Source organism: Leopardus geoffroyi, chromosome C2 (genome assembly GCF_018350155.1).
Source record: "Leopardus geoffroyi isolate Oge1 chromosome C2, O.geoffroyi_Oge1_pat1.0, whole genome shotgun sequence".
NCBI classification, from domain to species: Eukaryota; Metazoa; Chordata; class Mammalia; order Carnivora; family Felidae; genus Leopardus; species Leopardus geoffroyi.
This window is the reverse complement of record NC_059333.1, coordinates 96,578,320-96,601,838: the sequence shown is the minus strand read 5'-3', so window position 1 is coordinate 96,601,838 and position 23,519 is coordinate 96,578,320. Positions and strand designations below refer to the sequence as shown.

General features: G+C 39.7%; 1 protein-coding gene across 8 annotated transcripts in view; it reads right to left on the bottom strand.

Annotated features, from left to right (window-relative positions):
• The window catches only part of MECOM (MDS1 and EVI1 complex locus), a 562,907-nt gene that overhangs the window by 464,422 nt on the left and 74,966 nt on the right, over positions 1 to 23,519 (bottom strand). The window contains exon 1 of one of the 8 annotated variants that reach the window (XM_045503032.1): positions 21,457 to 21,577. The exons of the other annotated variants lie outside the window; for them this stretch is intronic. The gene's annotated coding sequence lies outside the window, so the exon portion shown is untranslated. Of the gene's footprint in view, positions 1 to 21,456; positions 21,578 to 23,519 lie in introns of those variants that run through there. 8 annotated transcript variants of the gene reach the window in all.

Here is a 23,519-nt window from a genome sequence, read left to right as displayed (position 1 = left end):
AGACAAGCTAGAATCTGAAGGTAGCCGGCACAGGAGATATCACCCATCACACATTGGTCCTGGCCTGACAGACAGGGCCAGCAGGCATGGATGGTGACCAAATGCACAATGACAATCTCACTCGCTCACAACAATACTGCCATCATGTGCAATTGCCACTGGCCTGCTCTGTCTCCAAACCCCAAAATAGCAGGTCATCCATTCAAACCAACAATCTGGATAATAGGAGATTTAGGTATTGACATATCCCATGTCTGGATCTACCACTCCCTTGAAGCCAACTCTCGAAATGGTAAAAGCAAAAATGGTAAAAGCAAATCTGTCCAAAATGTGTATTGTTTGACTCCTTGACCATCTAGTCTGCATGTGGGGCACATTTGGGATGTGGCGCAAATCATGCTGAGAGATCGTTCCCCCTCCTCCCTGAATACTTCATGGGCTTTTCAGAATTCAGCTTGCAAATCATGCTTCATGCAAGGCAGTTGATTAGTTCCAGTGTGAAGGGCACTGGACAGGGCAATAAGTGGACAGCAGACGTAGTGATTCATAGATGGCTCTAAGAGTTGCAGGTGTTTTTAGGGCAGAATAAAAGAAAAGGAGGTTAAGTCAGTTCTCAAAATGGTCCTTCTATCATAAGATTAACCAGAATTACTTACGGTTATCATAGTCATTGAAGTCATTCAACATCAAGTACAGGCCCCTCTTCAGGGCATTCAGAACACTTTTCCCTTTTCCAGTGCCCCCCTTTCCCTCTTTGGAGTGGCCCAGAAAAACAAAGACTGGCCAAGAGCCCCATCTAAAATCTTAGTTGTTCACTTAAAATTGGTTAGCAAAATGCACAAAAATGTGTCTTGTAAGGAATGAGCTATTCAATTATTTCAAAAGAAAAAGAAATGTAGCTTTTCCAATAATAAGTAACTAGTAGTGTTGGAAAACTTGAAGAAAAACTGTAAAGTAAGTTGCAATGATCCTAGCCATACGGGAGAGAAGAAAGAAAGAAAGAAAGAAAGAAAGAAAGAAAGAAAGAAAGAAAGAAAGAAAGAAAGAAAGAAAGAAAGAAAGAAAAGAAAGAAAAGAAAAGAAAAGAAAAGAAAAGAAAGAGAGGGAGAGAAAGAGGGAGGGGGAGGGAAGAAGGAAGGAAGGGAGGGAGGAAGAAAGATGGAAGAAGCTTAAGCCTTCAGCTTAATTCTCATTATCTATGCTTGCTTAAAATTAACAGAGTAAAGAATCAGAATATAGGGGAAAAAACAGTTAAAACTCTTAAAGAAAACCAATACACATATGCTTATTGGAATATAAAACACAAGTAAGCTATATATGTCAGAGATATATTTCCAAAATCTAATATATATATGAGAGGTATAGATGATAGATAGATAGATAGATAGATAGATAGATAGATATTATAGATATAGATAGATATAGATAAAGATATAGATATAGATATAGATATAGACATAGATCTCCCAGGTTTCCACCGTGTTAGGTTAGCCAAACAAGATAAGAGTAATGCAAGTGTCCCCTAAAAATCTATTACTGAAAGCTACTTACATTAAAAAGAGTATTGGCTATATAAGTCCAAAAAACAAGTTTTCTATTTGAATTATAGTATTGTTAAATACTTCATTTTTTCCTCTGAAAACTAAAATGTCTGATATAATAAGGTTTCATACAAGAAACGCTCTTCACTCCATCTGAATGTCACCTCATTTGGAAACCAAACAAATCAACTTGGGAATCACACCTAGACACACAAAGCCCACACCTAATCCCTGGAGAGATTTCACCTGCAGACAGGTGAACTCTACTGAGGAATGAATATGAAAAATGACTTGGAAGAAGATTGGTACAAGAGAATGGGAAGAGCAAAGGGACAGTGTATTGGGCATCTTTTAAAAACGTACCTCTCCCTTTAAGATTCGATTATATATAGTCTTTACAGCCACCCCATGAGGTGCGCCCAGCTGTCCCCATTGGGCAGAGGAAGAAAGGGGAGCTAGCTGGGCTAAGTGGGCACCCATGCCCAGTGAGTTGGGGGAGCCAGGGTTTGAACTCTTGGAGCATAGGATCACCCTTCAATTCTGAACAACTGTGCCTAGCACAACACCTGGGGTGTGGTAGGCTTCTGATAAATGTTTGCTGAATGAATCTGACCATAAGATCTCCCCACTTAGGTGTGTCTAAAACCCGGCATCAGAAAGCCACTATGCGTCTGACAAGCAGTCAGCCCAGGGTGGGGTGAACTGGGTAAGTTCATCATTCATATCTTTTATAGCTCCAGCTGTCCCTTCATCTCCATTACTGCCCTTTTTGTCACCACTACCCTCCCCAGCTCTGGCCACCTGCCCACCATGGATTTGCTCTCCCACTGTAGCTGCGAGCTTTGACAGGGTCCAAGACTGCTCATTTCTCACCCCACTTGCTGGTGGAGCTGGTAGCTATGCCCATATGGTGCCTGGGTGGCTCAGACTGTTAAGCATCCGACTTTAGCTCAGGTCATGATCTCACAATTCATGGGTTCAAGCCCCACATCGGGCTCTGTGCTGACAGCTCAAAGCCTAGAGCCTGCTTCAGATTCTGTGTCCCCCTCGTGTTCCGCCTCTCCCCCACTCATGCTCTCTCTCTCTCTGTCTTTTAAAAATAAATAAACATTTTTAAGAAATAATAAAAAGAAAAGAAAAGAAAAGAAAAGAAAAGAAAAGAAAGGGAAAGGAAAGAAGAGAAGAGAAGAGAAGAGAAGAGAAGGGAAGGGAAGGGAAGGGAAGGGAAGGGAAGGGAAGGGAAGGGAAGGGAAGGGAAGAGAAAAGAAAAGAAAAAAAAGAAAAGAAAAGAAAAGAAAAGAAAAGAAAAGAAAAGAAAAGAAAAGAAAAGAAAAGAAAAGAAAAGAAAAGAAAAAAAGAAAAGAAAAGCACTGGCCTGACGTCAGAGTTGTGGACCAGCTGTGGCTTCCATCCTTTAGCTATTTGGGATTCCCCGGGCCCCAAGGAATCCTGGCTCCCCACTGACAGTGTTATTCAAAATCCCTCCAATTTGTAAGAAGCAAAATGCGAATATAGCTCGGGTGGTTCCCTTGGGCTATCACTCCTTGCATTGCTTTCACAGATGGGTTTTACACAGAGAATTGGAATCTAGTTATTAGAAATATCTATAAGGGGCTTGTATTCTCTAACATGGGACCAGAAGACGTTGGTCACCTCTGGTATGCCTGCCACAAGTAGCCTGAAGAAGGGTTTCAGAAGGCAAAGACACAATGACTGTGGAAAGAAGTGCCTGGACATGTGCCTCGTGGCAGAGCCTGGCCCATCCAGCCTCCACCACAGAGTCCTGCAGCCCCCCTCCTCCCCCTTGCCCCCACTGCTGGGAGCTTCAGGAAGCACCTTCCCAGGTACTCCCTCTGCACTGGGTGTCAGTCCAGTTTTAAAATAACAATAATAATAGCAAAAGCAAAAACCGCAATTTGCTGATAGCTACTAATTGCCAGGCACCCTGCAAGGTTCTTTACCTATTCTAACTTTCATCAATGGTACTGTTATTTCCCCCATTTTACAGATGAGAATATAGGAAAGAGGTTTGATGATGAGCCTCCACCATTGAAAGAGCCAGATGCCAATCCTGACCCTACTCCACCATGCAGCCAGCCCACAGCTCCCCCTGGCTGCTCAGGAGTCCGACCCAGGCCCCTGCCATGGTCCACCTTCTTTCCAGCTTGGACTTGAAACCCTCCTATATAACTGTCCCTTGTCCACTTGTGCAGGTAAAAACCTAGCCGATCACTCTCCCTGGGGGTAAAACTTCTATACCCTGTGTTTCTTAAGTTTGCATCCTACATGGTAAGGAAAAGGAACTTACACCCTGAGTTAAATTAGAGGCGGGCTCTGCTTTCTCATCCCATCCTGCACTGAAATCAGCTGAACTTCTCTGCATTCAGCTATCTCATATTTGACACAGATCAGAGTGGTCTTCTTACTGTGTGTTGTGTCTTTGCCTCAGTTTTCAGGTTCATTTGGCCACCACAATAAAGAACACAGTGTCAATCAGGAGAGTCAAAATCCCAACCAAGACTGGGCCAGAGTCATTTTTCAGAGACACCAACACTAATAAAAGGGGCCACTGGGGCTCATCCAGTGCCCAAGTGCTTCACAAATCCTAGAAACATACATCTGGAAAGAATCTCAGGAAAAGTTCTAGTCAACTGCCCATTTTAAAGACGTAAACTGAGGCTCAGAGCAGACCTGACCGTTTTCCCACCACCCACATTCCCCTAGTTAGCACACAGCAGAACGTGCATTCGTATCAAAGATTCTCTTAACCCAAAGTTCAAGTATCATGCTACACATATACAAACCTCTGAGTTTATAACGTTAGCTGTTAAGTATTTATATTTGGTATTGTTGCCCTAAATAACAGAAAGAGAGGAATAAAGCAACCCAAGTTTCGTGGAATGGCAGATACAGGAAGGCCCTTGAAAATCATCATTAATAAAGAAATTGAGGCACAGAAGTATGAAAAGGTTTTCCTAGTAAAATCCAGCTAGCTGATGGCAGGGCGAGAGTTCTGACTCCAGTCTACAGACTCTCAGCTCAGGGCTCTCTCCATGATGCCCTAACAAAAATGTGCAGAGATATAGCCATTTGGTCTCGTTTTCTAAAATTATTAACTGCCAAAATACTTCATATTTCTTATATATTTTAGACAGTTAAACTGTGCACAGCTACGAAAATGGCTGTATTCAGAGGTGCTATGATTATCTGGAAAACAAGTAAGGAGCACTCAGCCAACATCACAGAAGAAAATTAGAACGTGGGTAAAATTAAAAACAAACAAAATAAAAAAAGGCAATCACATATACAAGCCATTCTAAGCTGGGTGATCAAAACTGGACAGCATCAAAGCTTTCATGCCAGGGGCGGCGTTGGAGCTGAAGGGCCTACACCCTGGGGCAAGGCTCACAGGCCTGGACACCAGCTCAGGCTTCCAAGCCTTCTCCCCCTCTGCCTCTGCTTTCACAGACCTCTTCCAAATCAGAGGCCACTGGGTAGGAGGGAGGAGCTGGTCTTGTTTTCTATATAATAAAGATTTCCAGAGGCCAAAGAATGGAACTTCTATTCTTATTCTGCAGAAGTTGATTTCTTAATATTTTTAACAAACATACAAACAAAAAAATTTGCAAATGTACACAAAGCCCCCTTGTGGAAGTATATTTTAAAACCATTTGAGGACTTGAGTCTCAGAGAGGGAGAAATGATGGCATTCATGATATTTTAGGCTCCCTGTGGGCTGATCACCATGAGAAGAGTACGTGCAGGTGTCTGACTTCGGCACCAGGGACCACTGGCCAAACTGCGTGACTCCTGGACTATCTTTGCACAATAACAGAATCCTTTTTTTTCCTTTTCCTTATAGCCACAAAAAAAAAAAAAAAAAGGCCCCAACATAAATCTTGGCAGATTTCTCTAAGGTCCTTTTATGGGGTTCCTGGGTGGCTCAGTCGGTTAAGCGGCCGACTTCAGCTCAGGTCGTGATCTCACGGTTCATGAGTTCGAGCCCCGCATTGGGCTCTGTGCTGACAGCTCAGAGCCTGCAGCCTGCTTTGGATTCTGTGCCTCCGTCTCTCTCTGTTCCTGCCCCACTCACACTCTGTCTCTCTCAAAAATAAATAAAGATTAAAAAAAAAAAATTAATTCTATGGTTCTATGGTGTTTTACTTTTTTTTTTTAAACTTTCTGGGAGAGAATACCTTTGCATCTCCCAAGACAACAGAATCTTTTGAACTAATAAAAGCCATACTGATTCCAAACTGTAAGTTTTTTTTCCCTATGGAAGATTTTTTATTTCCTTCCAGGAAATAATAACAATTAAAAACATCCTCTGAAAATACGTTAAAGACCACATTGAGATGGAAATGAAATAAAATGCTGCATGTTGTATATTTTTTAACTCAAAGAAAAACTTTTTTGACTTTCATGATGTGCATATGGCCATTAATTTCAATGTCATATTATGGTTTTTGGCTGAACAGACAGTATGTATGTATGTATGTAAGCAAACAAAACAAATGCATTTTGTATTCAAATTTATACAACTCCATACATTTTTATGCTGTTTATTTGAAAATTAATTTTGGCTTAGGCCTCAGAGACAGCAAATGTTGTCAAGATTTGAGGGCTACCTGAAAAGCCTTGGGGACAGCATTACCCTTATGCATAAGAAACAGCAAAATAAAATAAAAATAAATGAATTTCCAAATACGTCATGGCTAATCCCTTGAGCTGACCTACAAATGAATTATGGAGGTTTTGCTACAGGACTGAGTAGATCTGGTGATTTCACTGAGAGATTTATCTTATTTTCCAACTTATTTTCATATCTTATTTCCTTTTCTTTTAGAATTAGACTGTAAATAAAAAGGCTAAGACTGAATGAAGCTCCCTTTCACGGACCCCATACTGGATTGATAAATTAAAACGGTGAGATGAGTTTTGTATGACCCATCCTCGAGGATTTGGGAAATTTAGCCGATGCAAAACAAGGCATTAATTTGGAGAGGCCTAGCTACTTACAATGCTTAGTGTTCTGACAATGATGAATGGCATCATTCCAAGCAAATGGTAATTTCACTTTTTGTGACAGTACTTTAGAGCAAAACCGACTTTCTTCACACAAAGAATTTGCAATCCTATTGAACAGAGGCAGTACCTGAATATCAGAAGTCCGTCATTGTTTAAGTATCATCTGATATTCTTGATTGGCTTCAGACTGAAGGTTGGAGTTGAATTAGGGAGAACGGAGGTTAAGTCCTAACCTTGAAAGACTTAGCAGCCATTGAAACACTGCCTTTGGGCACTTATTGGCCTGTATTTATCAAAAAAACTTTTCAATTCAATGAGGGGAGGGAGAAAACACAAAACTTGTCACATTCATCAAGTGAAGCCACTGGAAAGACATCTACAGAACACCCAAAAAGCATAATCTTTCCGAAGCGCTGATAGAAATGGTAATTGGATGGGTCAGGGAATAATACAACCAAAGCAGGGGCAATGCAGAATATCACGAAAAAATCAAGGTCAAAAATAAAAGAACAGATCCTTTTTAACTTGCGAAAAACTTACACTTGGCCTTTGTACTCAGGGAAAAATATACCTGTTGCTACCCGTAATTTACGTCCTCACAAAAGCCTCCCAAAAAGAACCTTTGAACATAAAAAAACATTAAAGACCCTCGTTCTCACAGCCCGTAGGAAAGCTTCACCTTAATATTGGCTCCATCAAAATGTTTTCTGAAAGCAAAAAAAAAAAATTTTTTAAAGAACAACTAAAAGCAGTAACTCACTTTCTAAATCTAACCCATTCATCTTTCAGCAGGGAAGGTATGTCCTGGGGAGGGTGTATTGAATACATTTAAACACTTCCCTGAGAGACTGAAGAAAAAAAAAAAAAAAACAGACTCTTGGAGGACTGGCAGAGAAAACCAACATTGTACCCAAAAGAGGAACAGACGTGATGAATCATAAAGTCTTGATTACACGTCTTCCTGCCTTCTTTGCTAATGAGCTAATATCAGGGCAGAGCCAAATGACACATGTAAACAGATGAGCCGTCTGGGATGCCACATTGTCCCATTTTTATCTTACACAAACACCTCTGCACTGGACTTGGAAGGATTTTTGGCACAACGTGGAAACCTGATACTCTGGGTTACATCCAGCTCAAAAAGGAAGGGATCTGGTGAAATGGCGTGTAGTTCAGCTTGGTGGAAGTGTGCGGATGCAGGTGTCTCCTTACTGACAAAGATATCGGTTAAGGGAGAAACAGTCCCTGAAAAGACGGCATCTGGGAATATCCTTGTCCTGGGAAATAAAGCAAAACATCCCTAACACCTCCTTAGATAGGTTCTCTAAAGAGTTAAAAAGAAACCGTCCAGCTCTGGCATTTCCCTGTAAACTGTACAAATTTACTGATGGGCAAGAAAAGATGGCGTCATTTGTTAATTTGCAAAATTCTAAGGTGCCTGTATACCCACTTCTATTAATCCAGAAATTTGACTTTCTACATTAGACTTCCACAGTGATGTAAGGAAGGAGATGGGGTTTATGATTTGTGCTGACAGAGCCACATCATATTTTAGGGAGATGACATCGCTATTGATGGCTCCTTCTAATCTATTCCCAGTAATATGCTCATCTGTATGTTTTCCCCGGGCACCAGAAGAACAATCTCCAGTCCCTAAAACAGTATGTCATTTCTTTCCACAAATCTCATATGCACATATATTATTATTATTTAACGTTTATTAAGTACCAACAGTATGCTAGGCACAGTAGACATAGGGGGCCATAAAAACATATTTAACGCATCAAAAAACACAATAAAAGGACGCTGTGTTTGTGACAGAAGACAATAAAAATCTTTGCAATTCATGGTTCAAGATGAAATGCACCCCAGGTCCCAGAGCAGTCTTGGTACCGCATGACATATCAAAAAAAAAGGTATTAGAATTTTCACTCAGAGTAAGGGAGGTTATGCATACTTTACGATTAAACGTGGCCTTCCTCGACTTTGTAATGTTCTACAACAAACAATGAATTCTCTAATGGCAAAGCATTAATTACTTAACTATCAGGTTAAATCTCAACCCTCTGCATCATCTCCAATACATAGGTATACTCTGGATCAAGCACCGTGGTAGGCATTTAAAATGCATTTCTCAGTAAAACAGTTGGGTACGCAGTTATTTACTTTACTGAAACTCAGAAAGGTTAAGTATTTCACCCACAGTCCATGCTCAGAAACCACTGTCAACTTTCCTAGAGTTGCATCTAACACACACACACACACACACACACACACGCACGCACGCACGCAGAGTTGAAGAATGATAAATGCCATCCACAATCTTGGGGGTTTGGAGTTAACATAATATCAAATAACCAATTGAACATGTGCAGACACAGCATTAGCTTGGTCAAGAAAGAGAGGCTGAGGGTCTCAACTTCACCTATTAAAGCTTCTTTAGTCATGCTTTCGTGTAGGGTTGAAAGCATGAACTCTGGAGCCAGATTTTGTGGGTTTGAATTCGAGTTCTACCAATTCTTAGCTGTGTGCCTCTAAGCAAGTTAATTACTATTTCTGTGCCTCAGGTCCCTCATCTGTTAACAAGATACGAGAAAAATAACGGTAATTTATTTCACAGACTTATCGTGGGGCTAAAATGAGTCCATGTAGAGAAAAAGCTTAGCACAGTGCCCAGTACATAGTAAGTACTTCAAAAGCTATAATCTCATTAAAGTCCTAGCACTGAGAAACAGATAATGTGCTGCTTTTTGGGTAAAAAGACAATGTTACTCCATGAATAAACCATGTGCTGCAAGATGCTTTTCTATGAGTAAAAACAGATTTACACTCGCCATCCAACTAACTCCCTTCAATCCATCATGAACTTAAGGGAATCTACAAGACAACTAGCTAAGAAAGACTCCACAAAGTTGGCTTTTCCATGGCTCACCTTCACTGAACTGCAGACAGATGGGCTGAGGGTTCACAAAAGACAAAACCCGTAGTGTTAGGCCCTTTGGAGGTGTTATGAATGACTGAACAATGAGACAGTGCTTAGAAGTTCACAGAAGGCAACTGAGGGTTCAATTTATGGATTCATAATCTTCGTTGAAATCTCTGCAACTCTCAACAATACATGGACTAATTTGTATATTTTCCCTGTACTTTCCACTTCCTCCCCGTTCTGTAATGGAAATTTTTCTGCTTGCTATTTCTACAGAGGTCTCAGAGAAGACAGAAGAAGTAAACGTCACATCAGGTAATAGGGCCTGTTGCTTCCCATGCAAATGATAGTTTTAGTTGCAGAAAAAGTCAAAGTTAATGACTAGATTCAGTTTGGGGGATTATCAGTCAACATCAATAGATAATGCATTCCTTAGTCAAATTAGGATGAATAATCAAAGCTTCGGTAGGAGTGAGAACAATCAGAGCCTATGCTGGGTACAAAGAAAGGAGGATTATTGTTTTCTAATATTGATTTTATTGTCATAAATATCAAGGGCTTAGACAATTAACTGCCATAAATTAAGGGCATTCTAAACTACAAGACTTGCCCGTTAACAAGTATATAATAATTGCTTTTTTAAAATTTAAAAATACACAATATGAACTTGAAATCACAAAGTACGAATTTTTTAAATGACCTTACTGTCAGTATTTTCTTGAAGCTCAGTCACCCAGTGAAAATTAAAAACTCATCAGAACGACTTCAGTGATACAACTCAAGATACTTGAGGAAATTACTATGGAGCACAGAAATTTTCTTAGGCTTTCACACCTTTCCCAACCACTTATTTTCTAGAGGGATATGGCCTTCTTTTTGTAGCTCTAAGCTTAAAAGTGGTGCCTTTTAATTACACACAGACTAATAAAGCAAGACATATTTAAATGTAATTTTGTAACCTGTACCCACAAACTCAAGACTGGGGATGATGAAATGCTGCTAAAATTATCCTTATCCAGTAAAATTTATTGCAGCGATGAAAATCTTGACATCTATTCCAAAGTTCAAATTAAACTTCAGCGTAATACAGTAGCCTGAGTTAGACCAAAGTAAATAAGCAATTATTTATAGCAATTGTATGTGTGTATTGCATGTATTTAACTTCCCAGAAGAAGTCAGTAAACCCACATTGTGGGGACCGCTGAATTAATTACGAGCTCACATAAAAGAGTACAATGATCTCAGTGATCTCTTCAACCATCTCCGCACCCATCTGCCTGATACCCACCTGTCAGGTTGCGTTTTCACTTAATCACATATCACGGCATCAATATTAACTTCGGATTTGGGTAAAACCATTGCTGTTTCCCAAGATGTTTGCCCCCTACTAAACACAGACCGGAGGGGAAGTGTTGAAAGCTCCGGCCATATTTTTCCTGTAATGTTGGATACGAGTCCCAGCTGCACAACATTGTATGTTAATAACCATTATTTAATTAACAGATGAAGAAGGCCTTTTGAGCTGCTCTGGCAGATTTTGAACTTGATCTTCTATCATTTGATGTCATGCAAGACCAGATAAATGACAAGTCTCTCGAGAGTCTGCAGAGCCCCTTTAGAACAGCTGCACAGTCTTCTCTCTTCTTTGCAGCAGGTTTTCTCACTTAAGAAAAAAACACGCTTCATTACATCGCCTCTTACTTGAGCTGCAAGGGTCTATTCAAGGAAGATAAGCCTCTTAGAAATGAAGTAGCGTTGAATTTAGGTTTTGAGTGACAGCAGGAAGATTTATCCATTCAACAGACAATACCGCTTTCTCTGCATTAATCTAGGAGGCGGACAATGATCTGTTTTTAGGCCTCATCTCATCTCTTTCCCACAGCAGAAGGTGATTAGAGTTAGGGAGCTGGGGCTGTGAAAGAAAGCTCCAGCACTATCTCTCCAGCCCTCCTGCTTCCTGAAGCGGTGAGAGGGAGCCCCTAGGCCAAGGGCACCAATCACAGACTCACAGCAAGGATACGATGCTTCACTGTTGGGAAACTGAGAGGCCACAGGTGAAGGGCTGAGTCCAGTAACCAAAAGGGTAAACCATTATTGTTAACTTCCCAAAGAGACAAAAAAGCACAAAGCAGCCCTTTCATGAGCGAGAGCCCTTAAATTCTTCCTGGCAGGGCCCAAATAAAAATGTTAGGGATCCTCTGACTTTACTGATAGTCCACTGCTATCCACAGGTGAGGTTCAGCGAAGTCCCAAATCAGCTGATTTGCAAACAGCAGTCTGGAGAGTAGGAGGCGAAGATTCGGCTCGACAGGCACAACAGCAATGCCACCCAAAATGTGAGTGCGTGTTTACACAACAGAACCATCTCATCTCACCTTTTATATCCAGCTTCTGCAACTCAACAGGGGCTTCCACAAAAATCCCCACACCCCAATTATTAATTTGGAGTGTCCTTCTCTGCCAAGCCCTGGGCACAGAGCCCACAGTGAGCAACTTACAGGTTTGCAAGTGACCCACAAGGATATTAAACTGGAGTCCAGCATCAGAATCCCATTTTATAGGCAACGTCTGGCACTATCCTCACTCCGTGTGGGAGGCTTGCCACTTTATTAGTAGAAATCTTTGCTTACACTTTGTGGCACATAAATTGATGAATGGACTTTAGAGTCAATGTGGTGGCTTAAAACCATGCTTCCGGTTTGGGACGTGTATATTTTTATTTGAGCTGCAAACATAAGACCGCTGCTGTCACATCATGAAATCCAGAGATGTGTTTTGTAGACCACTCACCATCTTGTTCCTTTTTCCTTCAGCTCACCCTGAAGGTATCTATCTAACTATCAAATATCTACAGATAAACACATGAAATATAATGTTCATCTCCCATTACCCTGAAAGTACCCCTGCATCAAACTGATCGAAGGTGGGCCCAAGATTTACAACCAAAGATTATGGAAAGCAAGTACAAAACGAAACGCTTTTGCATGGTACCTATTTTCCTGGAAAGGCCAGGAGAAACTCTCATTCAAGTGTGAGTAATTAATTAAGTTAGTGAGTAAGTAAGCAGAGTGAAAGTCACAGACATTACCGCAGAATTAGATCAAGTTGTCCCAAATGACTTCTAAATTTAAGAGCAGATTGTGTGTTCTCTAGAAATCAATATAGAGTCATCACATTTTGACATTTCCTATTGTTAAATTGTGTTTTGTTTTGTTCGGTTTTTGCAAAATGTCATATTGACATCTAGAGACTTCCGTGACATTCACCCCACATGACGTTGGAAATATCTGTTTGTCGATGTTAAAGCTACTGTAGCCAGCCAAACATGGCGGTGCAGGATGTGACCCATGTTTTAAGACTTCTGGGAACCCAAATTCAACACCTAAAGAGAATTCCGAGGGGGGAGAGAAAAAACCCAGACCCCTTTGGAAATCCCACATAGCGTGACAGCACAGTGGTTATCCTCACTTACCGGACAGTTCTTCAGAAAAGCAGTAGTGATTCAAAATAAAAGACAAAAGCAGCAGCAGATCACTGTTATTCTCATATTATGAAAATGAGTCTCAGGAAAGACGGTTTTATTCTTATGATCTCTGGGCCTCAAATTCCTTAAAATTCATTTCCCAGCACTGTTATAGATAACTCCTTTTCACCTACTGCTTCCATAATCAAAAGTTGACCTCCCAGGTGGAAAAAAAAAAAAAAAAAAAAAGCAAATTGCCTCCACATCAAACCCTACCTAATGGACCTAATCAGCACCTACTCTGATAGTCTTTATTTTCTTCTTTCTTTCTTTCTGCCCCATTTTCCCCCTTTTTAATTACTGAAGACTTCTGTTTTAGAGAAATCCCTAATTGCTTCATTTTGAGATGTTATGTTTAACCTCAGGAAATGGTGCTATAAGACCTGGCAAACAGCTTTCTGGTTGTTTCAATCAGGACCAGATTATGAAGTCCAGCCGAGTAAGAACCCTATTCATTTTCTTGCCCTGTCATCTTGATCTTATTTGAATGTCTGGGGAGCTGGAGGTGCTTAGCCGGCCCTGGGTTTCAGGAGTGGGGGGCGGGAGCACCAGGGAGAGCTATGTGATGTGTTAGGGACACTGAAAGTTTTCATTTTGACTCCTTAATGAGAGCGACCTTTGACATGGGCTGATGAGTTCCATGCTTGTCCTGGTGTGCTTTTTGAAAACATTTGACACTGGTCACAGGTCTGACAGGGATATGACTAATGAAGTCGTGGTATAAAAATAATGGGCTGCAATTGCAAGTCATTTGCATGAAACCAAACTCCTTAAAAACTTGTCTCTGTTCACTTTCTGTTTTCTAAATGAGTCAATAATACGAATCAGATGGCTTGAAGGCAAGAGACTCCCAAATATTCCTTCTCTAAGTTTGGTAAATTAGTTGGCATTTGGTGCAATTTTTGTTGCCTTGAGGCCTGGTTTAAATTGGACTGTAGTTACTAAATTGCTAGGGCGATTGCAGAATGTGTAGGATAATACATAATACCTTGTTTTTCTTAAGCGTTTCGTCAGAGAGCTTCTTGTGAGGTCAAGGGACCCAGACAGCTCTTTGCAGGGAATATCAACTGGGAGTAAGCAGAGAAGAAATGGAAGAAAGGGGGAGGGGCAACCAGGGAAGGGGGACAAAAAAGAAGAGACAAAACAAGATCAAAACAGAAAAGAAGGCAACATGAATTTACGTTCAAAAATGTAAAGAGGAGAAATAGCAGGAAAAAAACGGTGAAAGGGGGAGAATAGAAATATGAACGCAGAGTGAGGGTCATAGGGAAATGGGGAACGGAAGGAAGCTTTGAAAGACAGAAGCCTGAAAGAAAAAGCTGCCATTTCTAGTTCAGTTTATCCTATAAAACTGTACACCATTTATCTTTACAGAGTGCTAAGCATCCACCAGACAACATTCTGGGCTTCACACCCTCGGGGGACTCTGTGTCACCTGGCCTAAGTCCCCGATGGTTATCCTTTCTCCTGTAGCTCAAAATTCCCTCCATCGTGGAGAAGCTTTCAGTGAAATCCCGTCACCATTCGATCAGCTGTAGCAGAGGCAGCAGCCACGAGGAGGCACATTGCACAAGTCCCTTCTAGAGCCTTCCTCCTGTGTGGCTTGTCATTCGTGATTTAAACACTTGGGATTTTCTTTATGATTTGTCAGTTTCAGCACATCTATTTGGGGTGTCATTTTGCTCACCTGGTGTATATGACAAAATTAAATATCACATGTCCCTAAACTTAAATAAAAAGAAATACAAATGATTTACAGATATACGCACGTGCAGCGAGAGAACAAATGAATAAAAGAAACGTTGTTTGGCACAGAGAAAAGCATACACACAAGCTTGGAAATGAACCAGCTCTGGTTGCTCTGCAACCTTGGGAAATTTTATTAATTTCATTGAGCCTCAGTTTCTTTAATCACAAAGTGGAAGATTAAAAGATTACGTCTTATAAAGTACCAGCAAAGTAGCTCGCATTCCATGAGTGCCCTGAATGAATGAAAGATAGAATGAATAAATGAATGAATGAATGAAGTAGGAGTAGAAATACTCTTTCTTGTGTCTGCCCTTCAAGAAACTATTTCTCACATTCTGTTTCTCCATAAAGCAATCGAAAACAATCCTACTGCTGAACATGCAGGAATAGAACACACACATAATTCCACAAACTAACCTCATTGCACTTGTATGTTCTACTCCCCAAAACCTGAAATCCAAACAACTGACAACTGACACATATTCTCTCCCTCTCTCTCTCTCTCTCTTTTTCAAATCGACCATCATATTTCAGATCTCCACACATCTTAGATCAGTACCTATCAGCCCTATCTCCTGTATTTATTCCTTCTAAAGATGCACAAACTGAGAACTAAGGCCCATAGTTGTCACTTGATAATATTCAATATTAGCAAATACTTTAAAAATCAAATTTTTTGACAAATATTTTACTGTAGCCTAATTCTTAAAAAATTGACCAATTATGGTTACTTTCCGGTCATTAGAATTGGCCAAATTCTGGTCACCCCAAACCAAATTATTCTAGATATATATGCATTTACTCTATGGATTCATGCTTAGCAGGTCAGTAAGTTAAATTATATTCACTTTAATGTCGTTTAACATCTTTAATATAATATTAATGAGGATCCTGAGCCCATACGCACATTTTGTTATTGGTTGCTAGAATAAAGATGCAGAAGATATTCTTATTCTAGAAAGCAAAGCTAACATTGAAAGACAACAATGAACTTTAGCATAGACTACAAAAAAATTGAAGAGTTGGTTTCTGAGAACAAAAGATGAAGTTTAATAGAGTCAGATTGAAGAAAATGAAAGGAAGTTTAGGGAAACCTGAGACAGCTCAAAAAGAAGTTTAGGGACTTGAGCACACTTCCTGTTGAATTTGCAGATACTACTGGTAAGCTGCTGTCCATTTCTAAAGGAAGTGGGATTTAACAACTGGCAAAACATTAGCAAGTGAGAAGTCACTCTTTCTCTTAAAAGTCAGTAATGCTAAGAACCATGTGAAGTACTCCACACAGCCCCACATTGTATTTACATTTTAAAGAATGAAAATGAACTGAAATGAACAGTAAGAAGCACTAACAGAATGAAAAATAGATCCTAAGAGGAAAAGACAAAAGCAATTCTAGCTTTTACCCCCAGAAAGGGATAAAGAACCAAGTGTGAAAGGATCTTACAGTGATGCTGACTGGTTATCCTCATTTCCATGGATTATCGAGTAAGAGGAAATGGCAAAATGGACCAAAAATTTTTTAAATCTTCTTGACAGTAATAAATACAAGAATGTTATTAAATATTGGAATAGATGGCCAATAGAGGTTATGGGTTAGAAGACCTAGAAATCTTTTTAAAAATGGGAGCAATGACCATCTGTCTTCTACAGTTTGTGTCTTTACCTGCCTGGAGGCCAAATACTGAATCATTACCAAATGTATGATTCTATTATCGCAGAGATTGATGTCATTACCCCTGAAGTTTAATGCATGGGAATGGAGTAGGTAATGGAATAGTGTTGAATTGAAGACTTAAGGATGGAAGCAGATGATGATGGAATATAAGTCTAGCATTTAATTTCTCCAAAACTCCACAGAAAATAATTCCATAAAAACAAAAGCTTGTTGAAGTTCTATTTTGTATTTTACTTATGTGTGTACATGGTTCATTTCCTTTATCAAACCATAAGCTTCTTGAAGGCAAGAGACATATATATTCATTTTAGTTTCCCCTCCCTAGCCCCCGACCCCCTACTCAGAGTCCCTGACACCAGGGCTGAGAGCCAGGTGTTACTATCAGACCAACAGTCACAGTAAAGTTGCACCTGCCGTGTCCTGTCTGACTGGTTTGGTGCCTAGGCTCCAGAGGTTAACTATTTTGAATATCATCCCTACCCAACCCTTTCTGAGAGTGAGATCTCATGAGAACAGGAAGTTTTATCTGCTTTGTTCACTAATAAATCCACAACACCTAGAATAGTTTCTGATATATGGTCAGTACTTAGTTAAATGAATTGCTGATATTCAATATCTTTGTTGAGTGCAGTTTAGGAATACCAGTTGTTGTTTTTTTTTTAATTCACCCAAAGAGGAAAAAAAAATGTTAAGAACATTCTCAGGTGGTTCTGTATCCTTGTATGCAAACCCACACTAATTCTAACTTTTTTTGTCCTCCCTCTCCCTATTATATTCCTATGTAAGAACATGTATAACAAACAAATTTCACCATCGTGTTTCAGAAGAGAGAAAATGTTTAAGTAAAACCAATAAATAGTCCCACACAGAATAATTACTTCAAGTCCTACTTTTTTATATTTTCATTTCAAAAATTTCCAAATATTTATCTAAATCAGCAAGTAGTCTCAAAGCTACAGTGCTCTGTCCATTTCTCTGCAGGTAAAATAGGAGTGAGAATATTTGATCTCCAGGAGGAAGACATTGTGAAAAACCACAGAATTTTGTAAATATACTATTTATTCTTAAAAATTTTAACATTGTAAGCCATACCGTGTATCTGAATTTCTCCTTTTATTGTTCTCATACCCTTATATTTTAAGCACCCAATGCCAAAAATTAGTTTTCCATCTGGTTAGCATAATTTATTTATAGCCTTGGGCGCAGATTTGCAATGTAATGTAAATAACAATACTATTTTGCATGGCTATTGTACCTCTGGAAACTCTTTACTGGCATTATTTTCACAACCCTCCTTAAGGAGTAGGTGAACACTGATATTGAGTCTCAGGCTAATAAAATCTGGCTTGAAGAAGAGCATATTTGCAAGAAAGTTTTAACTTACCATTTGTCAATTCACTGTTTCACTAGATCTTGTGTTTCGCTAGATCTCAAAAAAAAAAAAAAAGCATTTGCCTCGTAAGATCCCTGAAGAATATATCATTTCAATATTTCAATTTAGATTCTTCTCTCAACCAGGCAGGAGGCTGAGTTGTATTTGTTTATCTGTTTTCTAGATCTCTATGTCTACAGCACACCAAGGCTCAATCTGACCAGATACATTAAGTGAAATTACTCGGCTTATTCAGTTATTAAAGCAGTAAGATCTGACAACACTCTCTGTACCCTGGATTTTCAAAACGGCTCCCCATTTACTGAGCACCAGCAGTCATCGGCATTGCTGCAGGAGTGGCAGAAGAAGTTGTAGCAGTGGCAGTGGTAAAATTTATTGAACGCTATATGATAGTTCTTGTTCTAAGCGCCTTTTACATATTATCTCATTTAACTTTCCCAGTAACCTTGTAACATAAGTGCAATTATTATCCCTTCCTTTACACATATGGAAACTGGGGCAAAAAGAGGTTAGATAATTAATTGCCCAAAGTTTCACAACGAATAAAAGGTGGAATTGGCAGTCCACAGCCTGAGACCCATATTTATTGAGCATTTATTTTTTGTCAGGCACTTAACAATGTTTTCACTGTCCAACATTTCCTAGAGCAGAGCAATGACCATCCTGTATTTTAAATCAGCAATGTGTACCCCCAAAAAACCTGGAATTGCCCAAAGCTTTCTGAAAAATCGCTTCTCTTACCTAAAACAGTACATACTGGGAAAATAGTAGTACAGACTTTCTTGACATTGTTAAATGCAGCATGGATTCTGCCAGAGAGATTGTGGCTTGTTATCACATGGAAACCCACACACGGACACACATCCACACACAATCACCTGTTGAATTGGTCAATTCAAACAATCAGCAAGTGCAATGAGGTTGGGAAAATCAGTCAAACCAGTTATTTGACACCTTGCGGAACAAAAAGAGAGAGGAGAAGAGATCCAAATGCTTGTTGAATCTCATTTTTAACTTTTTAATATCCTGTGCTGGAAACATACAAAGGCCCAACTCTAGAGCCCATAAAATATTGAGGAGGAAAATGTAAGGACAACAGATACATCTTTTGTTTTTAAAAGATTTATTTAGTTTTGAGGGAGAGAATGCAAGGGGGGGGGGAGGGGCAGAGAGAGAGGGGGACAGAAGAGCCCAAGCAGGCTCTGCACTGACAGCACAGAGCCTGATGCGGGACTTGAACTCACAAGTCATGAGATCATAGCCTGAGCCAAAGTCAGATGCTCAGCTGACTGAGCCACCCAGGTGCCCCCAGATACAGCTTCTAATGCCACTTGGGGACTTTATCAATCTGGTTGCAAAGAATTACATTGCATACCATCGTGGCTTACGGCTTCATGGAACAAAGCCTTTCTGCTGCATCTCCTTGTCCTTTCTCTTTGAAAAATTCACTTCGCTATTTGTTTACCGAGTCCTATTATTCACCTACCAGGAAGAAATATCACATTTAGATTAATCCCTTTCACCAAAATTAAATACTGGCCTTAAAGTCCAGTTCCAGAAGCAGCCAGGGATAAATATAAGACCCATGCATTTCCAAATTAATTTGTTGATTTAATTGGCACAATTCAAACTGTTGCTCTCTATCAGTTTTATTGTAGTTGCAGAAACCAGGAAAAAAGTTACACATGAATAGAAAAGGATCTTTATATATATTCAGCAAAATAAAATTACATAAGGACACCTAAATGTGCTGAGTATCTTTCATCTTTGAAGCAGTTGCTCTATCTTCTGTATAATATTGCGGTTTTCAACATAAGCACTCATTTCATCAAACAGCAGAGTAAATAGCAACATAAAAACATAGGGTGACTCACTGCTCATAGATAATGCCTTCCCCAAGGCTGCAGTGGCTTATATACCTTTCTTCGGCAATTCCTTTTGGCATGTTGTTGTTGTTTGTTTGTTTGTTTTTCATTTTTCCGTAGAAATTTTGTGGGAGATTTTTATTTTGTTTTGTTTTTATTCTTTCATGAGCTACAAAATCATGTGGCTCTCCCCTTTCATGATTCCTCCCATTAAAAGTTCTGCCATCCCGTTAGGCACATAAGTGACATGTTCACCAGAGTTCAGGGGTGAAGAGAACTGAATTTCAAAACCACACAATTTATGTGGAAATGAAGCACATTCCTTGCTTGTTTCTGTGTCAGACATATGGGAAGACTGTGTGTATAATAGGCTGTTTGATTTGTGTGACGGAGAGATTTTTTTTTTAAGCCCTCTGTAGAAAAAAAAAAAAAAAGTCGCACTGATTTCTAGGCTCATCTATACTTCTTTTCCTGTATTTTATGTGGAAACATTTTAGAACTCACAGTTTCCATATTAGGTACGTTTTCCACAGTTAATTAATCCTGCTTTCCCACATGACAAATGACCCTATCTCATAAAAGGGCACATTGGCAAGCAAGGATTGAGTCAAAGAAGGTATTCTTTGATATTTATATATGATATGTTTTTTTTTCTTTTAATTTTAAAACACTGGACCCTCAGAGTAGAAAAGTGTAGTATATGTTCTACAGAGAAGTAAATTTGGGCATCTTTTATGTAAATGAAATGCATGCGTTCATTTTTCTTTCTTTAAGAACCACAATGCCCAATTGGGGGGAAGTGGACTAAGTACAAGTGTTTTATGCCTAGATTTTTAGGTATGCCATATCTTGTGCTCTCAACTGTGCAAATTCAGAGAATCAACCCTACTCCAATAGCTGTGCAGTAGCATTTGAAGTTGCCAATACAAATGACCCTCCTTGTTCTTCCTCCAAAATCTCCAAGTTTGGGGGGGAAAAAATAAACTCCATATTATTAACTAGTTGACTGTTTTCCCTTTTGGTCAATATTAAATGCAGATGGAGGAGAAAGCCCTGGATATTACCCTAGACTGTCAGCTTCCCATTGAGACAGGGCTTTCTTTGCTCCATGAGAGCTAGAAAGATGAATGGCACCACGTACTCTTATCTACAAGAAATGACCGAAAAATCTCATTGATTGGCAATAGGCCAAATTTGTCCATCCCATATCTCTACACTTCTCTAAAGACCAAGAAGCTCCCATGCTGGCCTCGATTCTACCCTCCACTTTATCAGTCACTACCGATCCTGGGAAATCCGCCTTGCAGGGCCTCTGCTTCCTCATTCATAAAATGATATGGATGGAAAAAGACATTCTCTAACAGTCCCTCAGCTCTAGCATTTTATGATTCTACCTTATGCCATGTAATATGGCACTGTTCCCCACTGTCCCCACTACCAACCTTCACTGATTTATTGCTGAATAGCAAGCCGGTGTAGTGAACTCTGGGCTTACCCCGGCCTGTCTTGCATTAGTTAAACCAAATTATCTCCCACCTTCATCACTATGCTGCAATTCAGATTCACATACCCCACCCCCCAAAAAATCTATCCATCTATTTGCTTAATCCATCCATCTATCTACCTACTTTTAACATATCCATATTAACATACAATCTCTGAAGAAAAATTAAGGTTTCTAAGGCTGTTTCCCATGACTACCCTTGAAATCGCTGCAACAGTTTTGGCACCAAAGACACAAATTTAGCCTACTTACAAGCCCCTGGTTGCTTAAAATCTGGGCATTTCCTCTTCACCTTCTCTTTTATTCACCACTATCTCTTCTCAGTGTCTTTAAACTCAGAATTGTTCATCTCCACATTTTCCATCTTATTCTATACCTAGACCAGAGGCAGATAAACAACAGAATAAGAACAAACTCAAGTAGAGTTTGTTTTTGGCTTGTTTTTATATAAACAAAGGCAAAAAAAAAAAATCCTCTAAGTAAGCATCGGTTTTTACCCATTTATCTTTCTATCATGACACATTTCTAGAAGAAAACCTATTGGTTTAATAAGTAGAAAGGTTGGGAAGCCTGTTTTAGGCAGTGGAATAAATACCGAGATGAATAAGAAAGCTAAAATAGTTTAATAACAGCAACAACAACAAATATTTGGGGTTATTTGCTCTCCATTAGGATGAATCCTAGCATTCTTGCCACTGACTGAGCATCCCTAGCAAAATCTGCTCCCACAGAGCGATGGCTAGTGCAGAATGTCCTTCCCTGGATGGTTTTCAGAGAATGATTTGTTAAGAAGGTGAGAAACGAGGAGTCAGAATAAGTTAGCAAGGGTCTTTTCCTTTGAGATTCGGGCCTATCATGTAGGGCTGAGGGATGGATTATTTTTTCAATCTGCTGATGTCAGGCATTGTGTTAGGTACTTTTAGGTGCATTATTTCACGGGCTCTTCACAAATCAATAGGGTGCTTCTTGTTATTCCCCTATGACATAAGTAAAAACCGAGCTTACAAAAGGCCACACCCAGCCACGTGACTGTGGAGATGAAATGACTGCACCTTAAAATAATGGAGCTGCGGCAGCCACAAGGAATAGTTCATAACTTTAAACCAGAGGTAAAAAGGTGCTTATGTGTCTGCCCAACAAGGGATCCGTTTTTAGCTAAGATACTAATCTGTAAGTAACTATTTCCACGGAAGAGGGCCAAAGAGAATGCATCCCTGCCACCCCACAGCACAGCATGATGCGGAACACAGCAAGGAAAACCACAACCAGGAGCAGGACTTTTGCAGAATTTCCTAGAGAAAACGATCTGGTTTACGGTTGATAGAGATTCCCTAACCAACGTGAAATTGAGCAAATACCTAAGCACACATGGGGAGTTTTATGCTGACAAAATGGTCCACCGCCAGGATAGCAACTTCCTCATACGGAAAGACAAAAGACAAGAATGACATGGGACGCTACTTCATTAAGAACTAGAAAACACTGGACCCCCCCCCCAGGACTGTGGCAATCCTCTCAGCCCCTCTCACTTATGCGTGGGGAGAGTCTGGAAATGAATAACAGAATCACTTAGTACATCGTGTTTTGCTTTGTTACATGTAATTATGCTTAAATTAACCGCGTAGTAAACCTTATTTTACTCCAGTTTATGATGTAGGTTTAGTCATTCTCTGACTCAAGGAAATGTTGGCTTCGTGAAACCAATAGTAACCTCCTGGAGGTATTCTGCAGCCTGTGGACTGACAAATGCCCAGAAGCATTGCAGGGTCAAGAGTCTGATGCACAAAGTGGGCAGAAAAAATCAGGAGTACTGCTTAGCAAACACCACTGAAGGTTTCTTTCTCCTTGGGTTTTCTGTTCCATGTTATACATCCACTTATTTATAAAACAAGGAAGAATGAGTGGCCTCATTTAGCCAAGTCCAAAGCCTACACACTTTCTGCTACGTCACACTATTATGACACATAGCCATTAACCCGTGCTAATCGCCTATTTCACTTGAATGAACCAACACAACAATGTGTGGATTTGAGAAGGTGATCTCATACTAAAAACAAATAAAATAAAAGAGGAACCTGTTATAATATGTAAGGTTCCTTAACACAAAGATTCAAAACCATGGGTCAAATAACATGCTGTCCAGCAACAATATAAAATTCTTTCCTAAAAGGAAAATTCCACTGAAAACAAGTACTTTCAATGTCCTAGCAGATGACCCATAACAACAGTATAGAGAATAACTTTCCATAACAAATACTCTTGTAAAACCAATTGTGTTGTTTTTCCCCAGCCTCTGCCCATTCCACCTTCACTTT